Genomic DNA, 12307 nt, shown 5'->3' with positions numbered 1-12307 from the left:
GACTCCAAAAGGCAGTCACATGTTTCATTCTGAACGAATCAGTGTTTTTAAATAAAACAGTTAAGTGACTCAGTGACTGACTCAAAGACAATAGTTTTTTTTTTTTTCAGAATGAATAGTGTATTTTAATGGATCAGCTGGGTAAATGATTCAATGACTCATTCGACGATCCCTTTGATTTGTTACTAAATGGTTTCGAAGTGGTCCAGTAAATGAAATCCAAACCACTGTCAGCGCTCTTGGAACCCCGCTCAGCCAGTCATTTTGGGACCAGACTGGAACTAACTGTTGTATAATTGCATTTGAATATGAAATTGAATATGAATTAAAATATCCAGATTCTGAGGCTGATTATCAGCACAGCAAGATAAAAGCTACCATACAATCTCAAAATACATTGTTTAAAAGTATTTCAGCTTTGTTACAATCCTGCTTGCTAGTTCAGGGAGGGTTGCAGGAAGTGATGTTTAGGGCAAGTAATAATTTTCCAATTTTAGAAGCCATTTGTTTTGTTTTCTCATAGGGCAACACAAGACTTTTGCCTTGAGATTTGAGACAAGAGGCCAGTTCCTCCACAAAACACTGAGAATAAATCAGGTTCTTTCTTCCTACAGTGGGATGATGGAATGGGTATGCAGCACAGCTCCTCACATGTTTGGCCATGTAAATTTACAGCTGACGGCAACAGTGCAGAGGGGAGAAAAGGTTATTCTACTCGTTGATTAATGGCCCATATCTGAGAAATCAATAAATGTAAATCAAAAGAAGAAAACTCTTTATTCAGTTCCCTTCTGAGAATGAACACATGCAGCTGGTTTCCACCCATGGACAAATAGGCTACCTGTTCACATTCTGTCAATTCTCATTGGAGGATGAAAGGAGATTGATAGGCAGGAATCTAGGAATGCCCACAGGACAGCGGTGGAGAGCGGTCTTGAAAAGAATGATACTTGATTCTGGCTGGTCATTCAAGGCATTCAGTTGTCTGAAATTTCCTAACATTTGCCATCGTCCATGGCAATGATGTATATAATCTAACTTAAATTGGTGCTACTTTGATGTCTTTCATGTCACACTACAAACTCACTCTCTCCGTTTTTAGAGCAAACACAACTGATGCCATCTTGCATCTCAGTTGTCAGAAAAATTTAAAAACGTAACTCTTTTTTAAGTTTAAGCTTTTAAATTTATGTTGCCTTTGCAGAAGGAGTGTGATGAGACACTTATCCCACGAGACGAGACACGAGACTGGGTTCACGAGAACGAGACGAGACAAGATTTTTTTACTTTTTTAAAGAAATATATAGGGAAAGTAGTCTTTTATTCAATTGAAAAACACAAAATACAGAAACAATATAGGTGCATTTTGAAATCAACTTGTACTTTATGAAATTAAACTTCTATTTTAATGAAGTATATGCTGTAATAAACATGTAAACACTGCAAAATGCTCTGTCACAAACTTGACTGACAGACAAGTAATTGCACAAAAATGACAAATAGTATAAATAAAAATAAATAATAAACAACACAAATATCCTTTAAAGTGGAAGTGAAGCAGTCAGTCAAGTTTACATCATATAGTAAACTGATTTCCACTTTAATAAAAAATATATATAATAAACACGATTAATGTAACCGTTTTAAAGAAAAAAATATGTTTTGTTATAGTTTTTGGAGCAAGGGCACCGCCATCTTGCAGTATCACAGAGGGTGACGTCATGGGGTTGGTTCGCTCCATTGGCCAGTGCAGTAATATAAGCATTTCTTTACTTTTTGAACACACACTTGTTTTTAAATTGAGGAAGACAAACTTAAAATAACTGTTGAGCCCATAATAAGTGCAACTGCTTAAGCATTTGAGCCGATATGGTGAGGGGACTGAGCAGTAGGCTACTACCGTTACGGGTGGAAGTCCTGAACCTGCTGGTTTGGGGTGAAGAGTGGGTTGGAAACAATACATGTTTACATGGATACTCGTCAAGACCATGATTCTGACATAATTTTGTGTGCATTTGGTCAAGAGAACTCAATTTGTTTCTCGCATATGCTGTCTGAGCTGCGACGTTTTGCGTGCTTGAACATTTGTGCGTTTTTGTGACATTTACGGCACCCATCTGGATTTATTAACTCAAATAATAGCCATAACTTGACCAACAACAAAGTAAACTGACCTTCATACAGAATATCCAACAGTTCTGCATGAAGAAAAGATTGTTTTCAGAGCCAGCACACCATGCATTAAATCACATCCAATGAGTTCCGTTGCCGTGAGTTACATGCAGTGAGATTTCCATTGCCCACACAGTGGCACTTAATGATAGCATCAGCTGTATTTTTGTAAGAGGTTACTGTCAGTCTCTTGCAGGTGGCGGCTGGGTCAGGTTCGAGGATGTTGCTGGTTTGAAGAGCGTGATTAATGGTCAGAATGATGTCTGTGACAGCACCCCCTACAGTTGTCTCTGGGTACTCCACAAATCTGTTTCTGCTCAGAGATGCCAGGGTCATGTTTACAGACGAGATATCATCAAGCAGACTGGCTCAGGAAGGAGTTGATGAATAGTTGTGTGGCTGTTTGTGGCAGTGCCCCTGCTGGCCAGGGTTTGGTGTTTATGGGTGGTGAAGAGACCTCAAACTGTGTAACTATGGGGACATAGAGACACTAGGTCATGATAAATGTGTGCAGGGACTCAGCATGCATGTGTGTGTGTGTGTAGGCTGGTGTCTGTTTCTGTGTGTTTTTATGTGTCTCAGAGAGCAAATGGATGGGATTGTGTTTGTGTGTGTGCTGGGATGCAACTTCCCTACAGGCCTTGTTTTCCATCATCATAATCTAGGCTTAAACTCCCACACAAGCACACAGAGACAAACACAGACTACAACAGCATGCAGTGGAGCTTTGTCCTGACCGAGGGGTCAACTAAGCAAGATTTGGCAGGTTAGCATGGTCTTATTACCCCTGCTGGTAGATGCCATAACTGCAGAATTAAGCAAAAAGCATAGTTTTCCAAAATACAATTTCTGCAAGCAAAAATATTTCAATGTAGTATATAATGAATAATATATATATATATATATATATATATATATATATATGTATGTATTATATAGGTACATTACCATTTAAACTTTTTTCTTATGCACTTGTGAAAAAAAATGGTTTGCTGGGTCTCAGAAGGTTATAGATCTCTTTGGTCGCAAGCATGCATGGAGCTAGACTGGCGAAGTACACAGTGTTGTACAAATGTTTGGACAGACAACAACAGAAATACAGAAGGGACATTTTTTATCTTTCTTCAATAAACATATGAAAGTGTGTGTGTGTGTGTCTGTGTCTGTGTTTGCATACGTGTGCCAGAGTTATGACTATTCAACTGGGGGTTGCTGACAATCTTTGCTGATTTCCACATAAATACTTCATAATAGTTGGAGTGGTTTACCATATTCATGAAGCATGCATTACTTTGGTGGATCTCTATGCCTTATTTCTCTAGAGGGTCTCATTAGAGTAAACAGATATGAGTAAAACATTTATGTGAATGCTGTACAAGCATACACTTACATCCAGTGTTGGGAAGGTTACTTTGGAAATGTTATAGGTTAAATTACAAGTTACCCTATTTAAAATGCAATAAGTATTGTAATTATTTAAATTACCTTATCAATGTAACTGATTTGATTACCTCATTTGTAATGAATGTTTTCAACTGTTAATCATTTTCAAAAATTTAAACCAAGCAGGGTTAACCTTACAGTAGGACTCAACACTGTTTACTGTCAGACTTTCAAAATCCTCAAACATACACTTGAATTAAGATTACAATAATTTAATTTTAAAGCACAGCCACCACAAAATCAGACTTTAGCAACTTTTTTTCTTTGAGATTGTTCTGAGGTTAAAGGGTTAGTTCACCCAAAAATGAAAATTCTGTTATTAATTACTCACCCTCGTGTTGTTCGAAACCCGTAAGACCTTCGTTCATCTTCGGAACACAATTCAAGATATTTTTTTATGAAATCTGAGGGCTCTCGACAAAGTAGTCCGTGTGACATCAGTGTTTAAACTGTAAAGTTACGAAGTAGAGACGAAACTGTGGAATAAAGTCGTTATTTTTGTTTATTTGCGCAAAAAAGTATTCTCGTAGCTTCGTAACTTTACAGTTGAACCACTGATGTCACATGGACTACTTTGTCGATCATCTTGGTACTTTTCTGGACCTTGAACGTGGTAGTTACCTTGCTGTCTATGGGAGGGTCAGAGAGCCCTCAAATTTCATCAAAAATATCTTGAATTGTGTTCAGAAGATGAACGAAGGTCTTACGGGTTTCGAACAACACGAGGGTGAGTAATTAATGACTGAATTTTCATTTTTGGGTGAACTAACCCTTTAAATACAGATTTAAAATCATAAGATATAGTTTAATAACTATGAATCTCATTTTGAAATCAAATCTTTGTGTAGCAAATATGTCAGGAAACACTGGCATCTAACAATGCCTTGGAAAAAAAACAGTTAATCCTAAAAAATAAAGCATATACATAAACCCAAATAGGAAATAAAAGTGATCGAATAAGCATGTGTACTATTTTGCCCTAAAATCCTGAAACTTTGATGTCTCATATTTTAGAGCAGTCAGTGCATTTTGGGAAAGAAATAAAAAAATTAAATTAAACCTTTGTGTGTGTGTGTGTACTGGTTTAACTACATTTGTAAGGGTCGAATATCCTCAATTATAGTGAAAGATCGTGACAACCCACTAGTGAAGACATTTCACTAGTCCTCACTAAAAAGCTTATAAATCAGCTAAAAGATGTTGTTAATGTAAATCTAGTGTTCTGCACATGTTTCTGTGAAGGATAAGTTTTGGGGTAGGGGTTGGGTTAGCTGATAGAAAATATCATTAACCTGACAGAAAATCAATGGACGCGTGTGTGTATGCGTGCGTGTGTACCTACTTTACCATATTTTGGGGACAAATTTGTACCCAAAAGTGAGCAAAACCTGACAAAATCACCAATAACCTCCATTTGGGGACGTCCTTGTTTGTAAAACTGGTATAAAAAAAATAAAGTTTTTTTTTTATTGTAAAAATGCAGAAAGTTTTCTGTGAGGGGTAGGGTTAGGGGTGGGTTTAGGTTAAAAAGTGTATAACTATCTGTATAAAAAAACAATAGAAGTCTATGTAATGTCCCCATTTAGATAGCCAAGTAAACGTGAATGTGAAAATATTCAGATGTAACCCCTTTTGTAATCCTTAAAATGTACATATGTAACTGTAATTTAATTATATATTTTTCTCAGTAACTGTAACAGATTACATTACATTTATTGTGCAATTAAATTACGTATCTTCATTACATAGTTACTCCCCAAACACTGTGTACATCCCACTTTACATAGAGAGGAACACACAAGGCATCCAGGTTTTAATGCATAGATGATTTCAAGATTATTTCAAGATGGGAAATTAAAGGACATTTGTACTGTAACTGCACTGTAATTGCTCAAGAAGTAATTTGTGGCAAACCAAGCTTCTTGATAAAGACTTATTATAAGTTATTTTCTTCTATTATTGTGTCTAGTATTGTTCATAATCTAAAAATATTATTTTGGATAAAATCAAACTCACCCTACATTACATACCCGTGAAAATTGTTGTTTCATTGCTGTTTTAGTATTATTTATGTAGTATTTATTAATATTTTGAATTAACTTTTAATATTTTAGATTGTATTTTTAGTTTAAGTAATTTTATGTGCTCTTGTCATTTTGTCTTTTCTATTTAGCCTTAATTTATTTTTATTTCAGTTTTAGTACTTAAACTTCAAAGACAGAAATTAGAAGTGTTGTCTTGGCAATGAACTAAAATAAGTTAAAGTTTAAGTTTTTTTTAATCCAATTTTTAAATTTCAATTACTGAAAACGATACCTTAACAGTCTGTTACAAGCAATGATTTTAACAATAAGTGTTAGTTTTAGATAATAACAACACTATGTTTGACTGAAAAATATGTCACATTAGAGATATTAAATGCATTCTGAATGTCATTTCCTGTTGTCTTTTAGCGCTCTGTAAATATGTGGCTAATAAACAAAATGATTGCTGTCGTTTTGTTCTGACATGTCTTTTCTCATTTTAATACAAGCCTAAAGATGAAAAACACACAAAGAGAGCCAAATAACATAACTGATCAATAATATCACATTAAGAGATACTCAGAGCGAGCAGATACAAACTGGAAGCGAGATTGCCTTGAGAAAAATCAACAGGGAGAAAAGTGGTGGGTCATTTGATATTTGCTTAGCCACTCTCAAACAGTTTGCCATGTTCTCTCAGAAGCGTTTTTTGTGTGTGTGTGTGTGTGTGTGTGTGTGTGTGTACATGAGTGTGTGTGGGAATCAACCTCCTTGGCAACAATGGCTGTACGATACTTAATAAATATATTTTAAAAGATGTGGGGTGTGTAAGAGAGAGAGTGCGCTTAAACATGAAATCAATATTCTGCTTGACAGAGGAGTTTATCCACACCACTGTTTGTAGTGGCGGAGGGGTCACAAGGACACCCACTCACACATCCATCATGGAGGAGCTGAAACCAGATGAGGAGAGAAGGGGAGAGAGAGATAGTGTGTGTTCAGAGGAGGTGAACGGGTGCAGTAGTGGGTGAGGAGGAGGAGGAGGAATGTGTTAAACAGGAGCTCAAACACTCCTCGTGCTGCTGGTCTTGTCACTGTTAGCAGGAGCTGTCTCCGACTGGATGGGCTGAACTAAATTGGGATTTTTTTATGATGTCATGATAATACTGAAATGAGAACATTACCACTATGGCCTAGGGGGGTCTATAATATCTGGGACCTATCCGTTAGCATGTTCATTCATCTCAATGGCAGTTGGTCAGCTGACACTGGACCCTCAGGAAGTGTGTGAATTGAAATCTGACATTTTTGTTCATGGGAAGTTTTTATAGCCATTCACCATAGTTTTAAGTATGTTGTGGCTAATTATGGAGTTATGGAGTAAAAATTACATCAAGACTGTTGATTAGATGATGGCACAACATTGTGCACTGTGCATATAATTTAGAAAATAAATAAATAAATAAAAGCAATCTGTCACTGGAAAAACTTGTAATACAATGATATTGCAGAAAAATTACAATTAAAATTCATGAACGTAATTTGCATTTGCTATTTCCTGCACATTTACTGTAATTTAAATGTAAAACTGAATGTGTTAGTATTTTGTTTTAATTTTGCTATGTATTAACCAAATATATTAAAACAAAATGTATATTTGTTAAAAAATAGTAAATCGACCATTTATATATAATTTAAGACATCACAATTAAGTTTACATTTTCACAAACTAAAAAATAAATATATTTAATTTAATAATATTTTTTCATAGTACAGTGTGTAATTTATTTATTTTATTTTATTTTTTAATAGAATAGTCTTAATTCTATGGAAGCCCATTTTTGACACAAAAGAAAAAAAATCCTTCTTTGGTAAATATAATTACAACAAAAATTCTAAATTTTGAAAAGTCAAAATGATGAGCTACTAAGTCATAATTATGACAAAGTCATATGACATACTAAACACACAAATTTATATTTATGAGACGAAAGTTGAAATCACGAGATACCTCATATCTTAATTATGAGAAAGTTGAAATAATGTCAAAATATCAAAATTATGACTATTCTTACATCATAATGACTTTTTATCTCATAATTTCTACTTAAGTAATAAGTCTTAACTCATAATTATGATTTAACAAAGATAAAGATGGTGTGAGTTTTGGACAGGACAATCTGTTTGGCCGACCAGACAGTGGAGTGTTTTATCATTACCTTTTATTTCAGCAAACCTTTTATCATTATGTTTTCAATTCTGTCTGGTGACACTACCAGCACAAAAATTACACACTTCACCTTTAGAGCAAATAAAGACAAATTTTATAAACATTGCCAAGATAAATAGCTTAACACCTAATGTTCCTGTCTGGTGTGGATTATTCATCTGTCCTCGTGGTCACTGTAGGGTTCTCTCTGTTTTAAAGCCAGATCATACAGTGCTGGCCAATATCAAGCAAACGTCGGAGGGGTGGGAGGTTGACGTTAATCATTGTGAGATTGCTGGTTAGATAGCGCTGTGACTAATTTCTGTCTTAGCTGGGAGAGTGATTAATGTTGGGAGCTCAGGTTGCAGGAGATAAGCTTCGGCCTTCTGTGAGGCTGCTAGGGAGGATAAAACAGACCACACTTATCAAGGGCATGATGGGAAAGTTAGGGGGGCTCTAGAGAGTTTTGATGCATATGGTCATCAGCAGATATGATCAGCCAGTCAGTGGAGTAATCCATTAAGCCTAACCGCAACTATAGATGCTCTGACACTGGAATTTGAGGAAAAATAAGAGTGTCATGTTGAAGGATTCGCAGGAAATTCAATTGCATAAAGCACAGACTCAATAGATTCATGTCTACAAATTTGCTCAGGGCAAGATGGACTGATAGTGTTAAGACTGACATGAGCTTTTGGCATGTTTGCAAATGTTAAAAATCAGCATCACTGTAAACCCTGGGTTATCTTGTGGCATGTTTCACTCTGTTTAATCTTTACACATGGTTAGTAAAGGGTGGCTGGGTTTCAAGTTTTACAATGTACATTTGTTGTAATTCTGTATTAGAGCCCTGCATTTCAACCCGAACCCGACAGGACCCGACTTATTTAGACCCATAGGGCCAATTTTCATGTCATAGCTCACACGCATTGGGCCTGTTTTAGGCTTCTTTTATATTTTAGACATTCATCAATTCAGGTGATGGAAAAGATGCACTGCGGTGGTGGAAACAACACGCGACCATGCTACCGCGTCCGCGAGTGTCAAGACAGGCTCGCACAGTGTTGAGTGTCCCCACCAGCTGCAGCAGCAAGTGTGCCTTCAGCACAGCTGGAAAAGTTATAGAAGAAAGGAGGACTGGATTAAAACTAGGGCTGCCCCCAGCTAAAGAATTTTCTATTCGTTAATTTAAGCCATTATTCGACTGATCGCACGTTTATGTTAATTTAAAGGGATAGTTCAACCAAAAATTTAAATTAGCCCATGATGTACTCACCCTCAGGGCATCCTAGGTGCCTCTGACATTCCTCTCTCAGACGAACACAATCACAGTTACATTTAAAATTGTCCTGGCTCTTCCAACCTGTATAATGGCAGTGAATGGTGCCCCTGTTTTTGATGCCCAAAAAACTGCATCCATCCATCCATCATAAAATTACTCCACACGGCTCCGGTGCGTTAATAAAGGCCTTCTGAAGCGAAATGATGCGTTAGTGTAAAAAAAAGAAAGATTTTAAAAAATGTATGAACTTAGGGTGCCCATACGGGCCATTTTTAAGGGACGCACCCTTGCCAGGATTTCTATTTTGCCTAAAATATCCAGGTTTTGGCTGTTAGCACTGTGCAGATCGATCGTTGTATGGCATTATTTCACGAGAGCTACAGAGAGCAGAGCAGGTGGCTCCTTATGCTTTTAAATCGCTCTCACAGTATACTTTGGTGTCATACAATGATCAGTGTGCAGCAGTCGAACGAACACATGCGCATATTTGCATCACTTTGATTGTTCTCACCTTCTCACACACGACACGACACGCCACGATTAGTCGATCATGTACAATACTTGCATGTTATTGGTCAAACTACTGTTTTAGGCAATATAAAAATCCTGGCAAGGACGTGTCCCGTATAAATGGCACATATGGCCACCCTAGATAAACTGTAATCTCCAGCTTCCGGTCGCTCAAGCAGGTGCGTTCACGACAAGGCGTTCAAATGTATGATGTAGGCATAGCGGAAGGCGCAACGTAGCAAAGTCCTTTGCTCCTGTAAACAAACGTTGGTTCTCGCGAGACTAGCATATTCTCACCGAACCTTACTCTACGTCCTACGTCATTCGCTGGAATGAACGCGCATACGACAGTTAGCAGAAGGTAGAGTTTGCGGTTTATAAAGTTTTAAATATGGATCTTTTTTTTTCTTACAAAAATGCATTGATTCTCTACAGGAGGCCTTTATTCACCCCCCGAAGCCGTTTGGGACACGTTTTATTATGGATGGATGACTTTATTGGACTTCTTTTGGACTATTGACGAAAAACACCCACTCATTGGAAGAGCCAGGATATTTTTTTAATATAACTCAGATTGGATTCGTCTGAAAGAAGAAAGTCATATACACCTAGGATGGCTTGAGGGTGAGTAAATTATGGGGTAATTTTCATTTTTGGGGGAACTATCCCTTTAAGAATTACGAGGTCAAAAAAACATGAAACAATGAATCATTCACAATAAGATCAATAACATGAATTTAGAAAAAAGATACATGTAGGTTAGATTGTTATTTAAAATACTTTAACTTTTTCCCTAAATCTAAACAGTATGAAAGCTTATAGCAAGATGCATGAATGTTTAAGGTATCTTTGTTTTTGTTTTTTATGGCCATTTTTAATCATCTTCTTCTTAGTTTTGAAAGCAATGGCCCAACTGTGAGTGCTGCCACATTTTGGTTCCACAAATCACTGCAGTCAATTGCACTCACATGTGCTTTGCTATGACGAAATTTTTGTCACATGCACTGTGCATATACTTTTAACTTAAAAGAGATGAATACAGTGAGCTGAGCTTATAGTTTGCCTGTAGTGTAAAAACATATAACATCGTGTTATATTAGCAGATTTATGCTGTTCAGATGGATGTGCTTCTCCCTAGTTCAAAACATTTCACCACTCATCCAAGTGGCTTCATTAGTTGTGATTTGTAAAATCATGTTGTCTTTAGTCAGACTCAGCTCTCATCAGAAATGACCATCTCTTACAGCAGGTTGCCGTTTTTGACTCTCATCATATAATTACTTTAAACCGATGCCACACAATGCTTCACTTAGAGATCTCCGCATCAGCTACATACTGACATCTGATGGTTAAATAGGGTAAATTAATTTGTTTTGTTCTCACTTTTGTCTCTCTCTCTCTCTCTCTCTCTCTGCCCCGCACACATTCCCTATTTTTTTGTTCCCGCTACGGTTGGACAGTAGCGGAGCCGTCCAGAAGGAGGGGCAGCATCAGAATGTGCCTCAGTATGATGGAAAAAGGAAAGGCACATGTGGTTTTGTTATGGGGCTGTGCTGAGATTCTTTCTTTCCCATGTCATGAGGCTGAACAGTGAGCCAGTTTTGACAGATCTCCTGCTGCAATGGTAAACAGTTTTACCCAACTGCAGCTCTCAGCTCAAGATGGGCTAGCACAAGAAGCTCATCACAACCATCTGTACCGCATTCAAAAAGACAAGTGTTGCAAAACTAATTGTTTTGCAGACAGTAAACCAGAGAGAAGTTTAAGTTAGCATAAAGTGTTGTGCTCTGATTGCGGTTTGTATCTTGTATTTCCAGTCATGTCTGTGTGCCCGAGAAGTTTGGTTTGAATAAATAACTACATTTGCAAATTGCACAATACCATCAGTCACATAAAACACATCATAGCAGTACAGCACTTTATGATTAATAACTTTAAAAACTAAACTTAAAGAACTTTTTTTTTCAAGTGGGGCTCATTGCCCTTGTTATTTTCTGTATACTTTCAAAAATAATAATTATATTATTATAAGTATTACATTATTAAATGCATTTAATAAAAAACATCAATTTACATCAATATATATAAAAATCGAAAAACATCAATATATATATAGGGTATCCTATTGGGTAGGATCATCGGCTTCTTGACAGACAGGTAGAAGCTAGTGAGGCTGGGAAAGCTCATATCCAACACCCGCACCATCAGTACTGGAGCACCTCAAGGTTGTGTGCTCTCCCCTCTGCTCTTCTCCCTCTACACAAATGACTGCACCTCTAAAGACCCCTCTGTCAAACTCCTGAAGTACTGAAGTCATCGTTCTCATCAAGGACAGAGACGAGTCTGCTTACAGACAAGAGGTTGAACAGCTGGCTATATGGTGCAGTCACAACAACCTGGAGCTGAACACACTCAAAACTATGGAGATGATTGAGGACTTCAGGAGAAACCCCCCTGCACTCCCCCTAGTCAACATCATGAACAGCACTGTGGCTGCAGTGGAGTCATTCAGGTTCCTGGGCACCACCATGTCTCAGGACCTGAATTGGGACAATCACATTGACTCCATTGTAAAAAAAGGCCCAGCAGAGGTTGTACTTCCTTCGTCAACTGAAAAAGGTCAACCTTCAACAGGAGCAGATGACAGTTTTACTCAGCTGTTATTGA

The sequence above is a fragment of the Sinocyclocheilus grahami genome, unplaced genomic scaffold, assembly GCF_001515645.1.
Source record: "Sinocyclocheilus grahami isolate Dianchi unplaced genomic scaffold, SAMN03320097.WGS_v1.1 scaffold1173.1, whole genome shotgun sequence".
Lineage (NCBI taxonomy): Eukaryota > Metazoa > Chordata > Actinopteri > Cypriniformes > Cyprinidae > Sinocyclocheilus > Sinocyclocheilus grahami.
Note: the sequence above shows the minus strand (reverse complement) of the source record.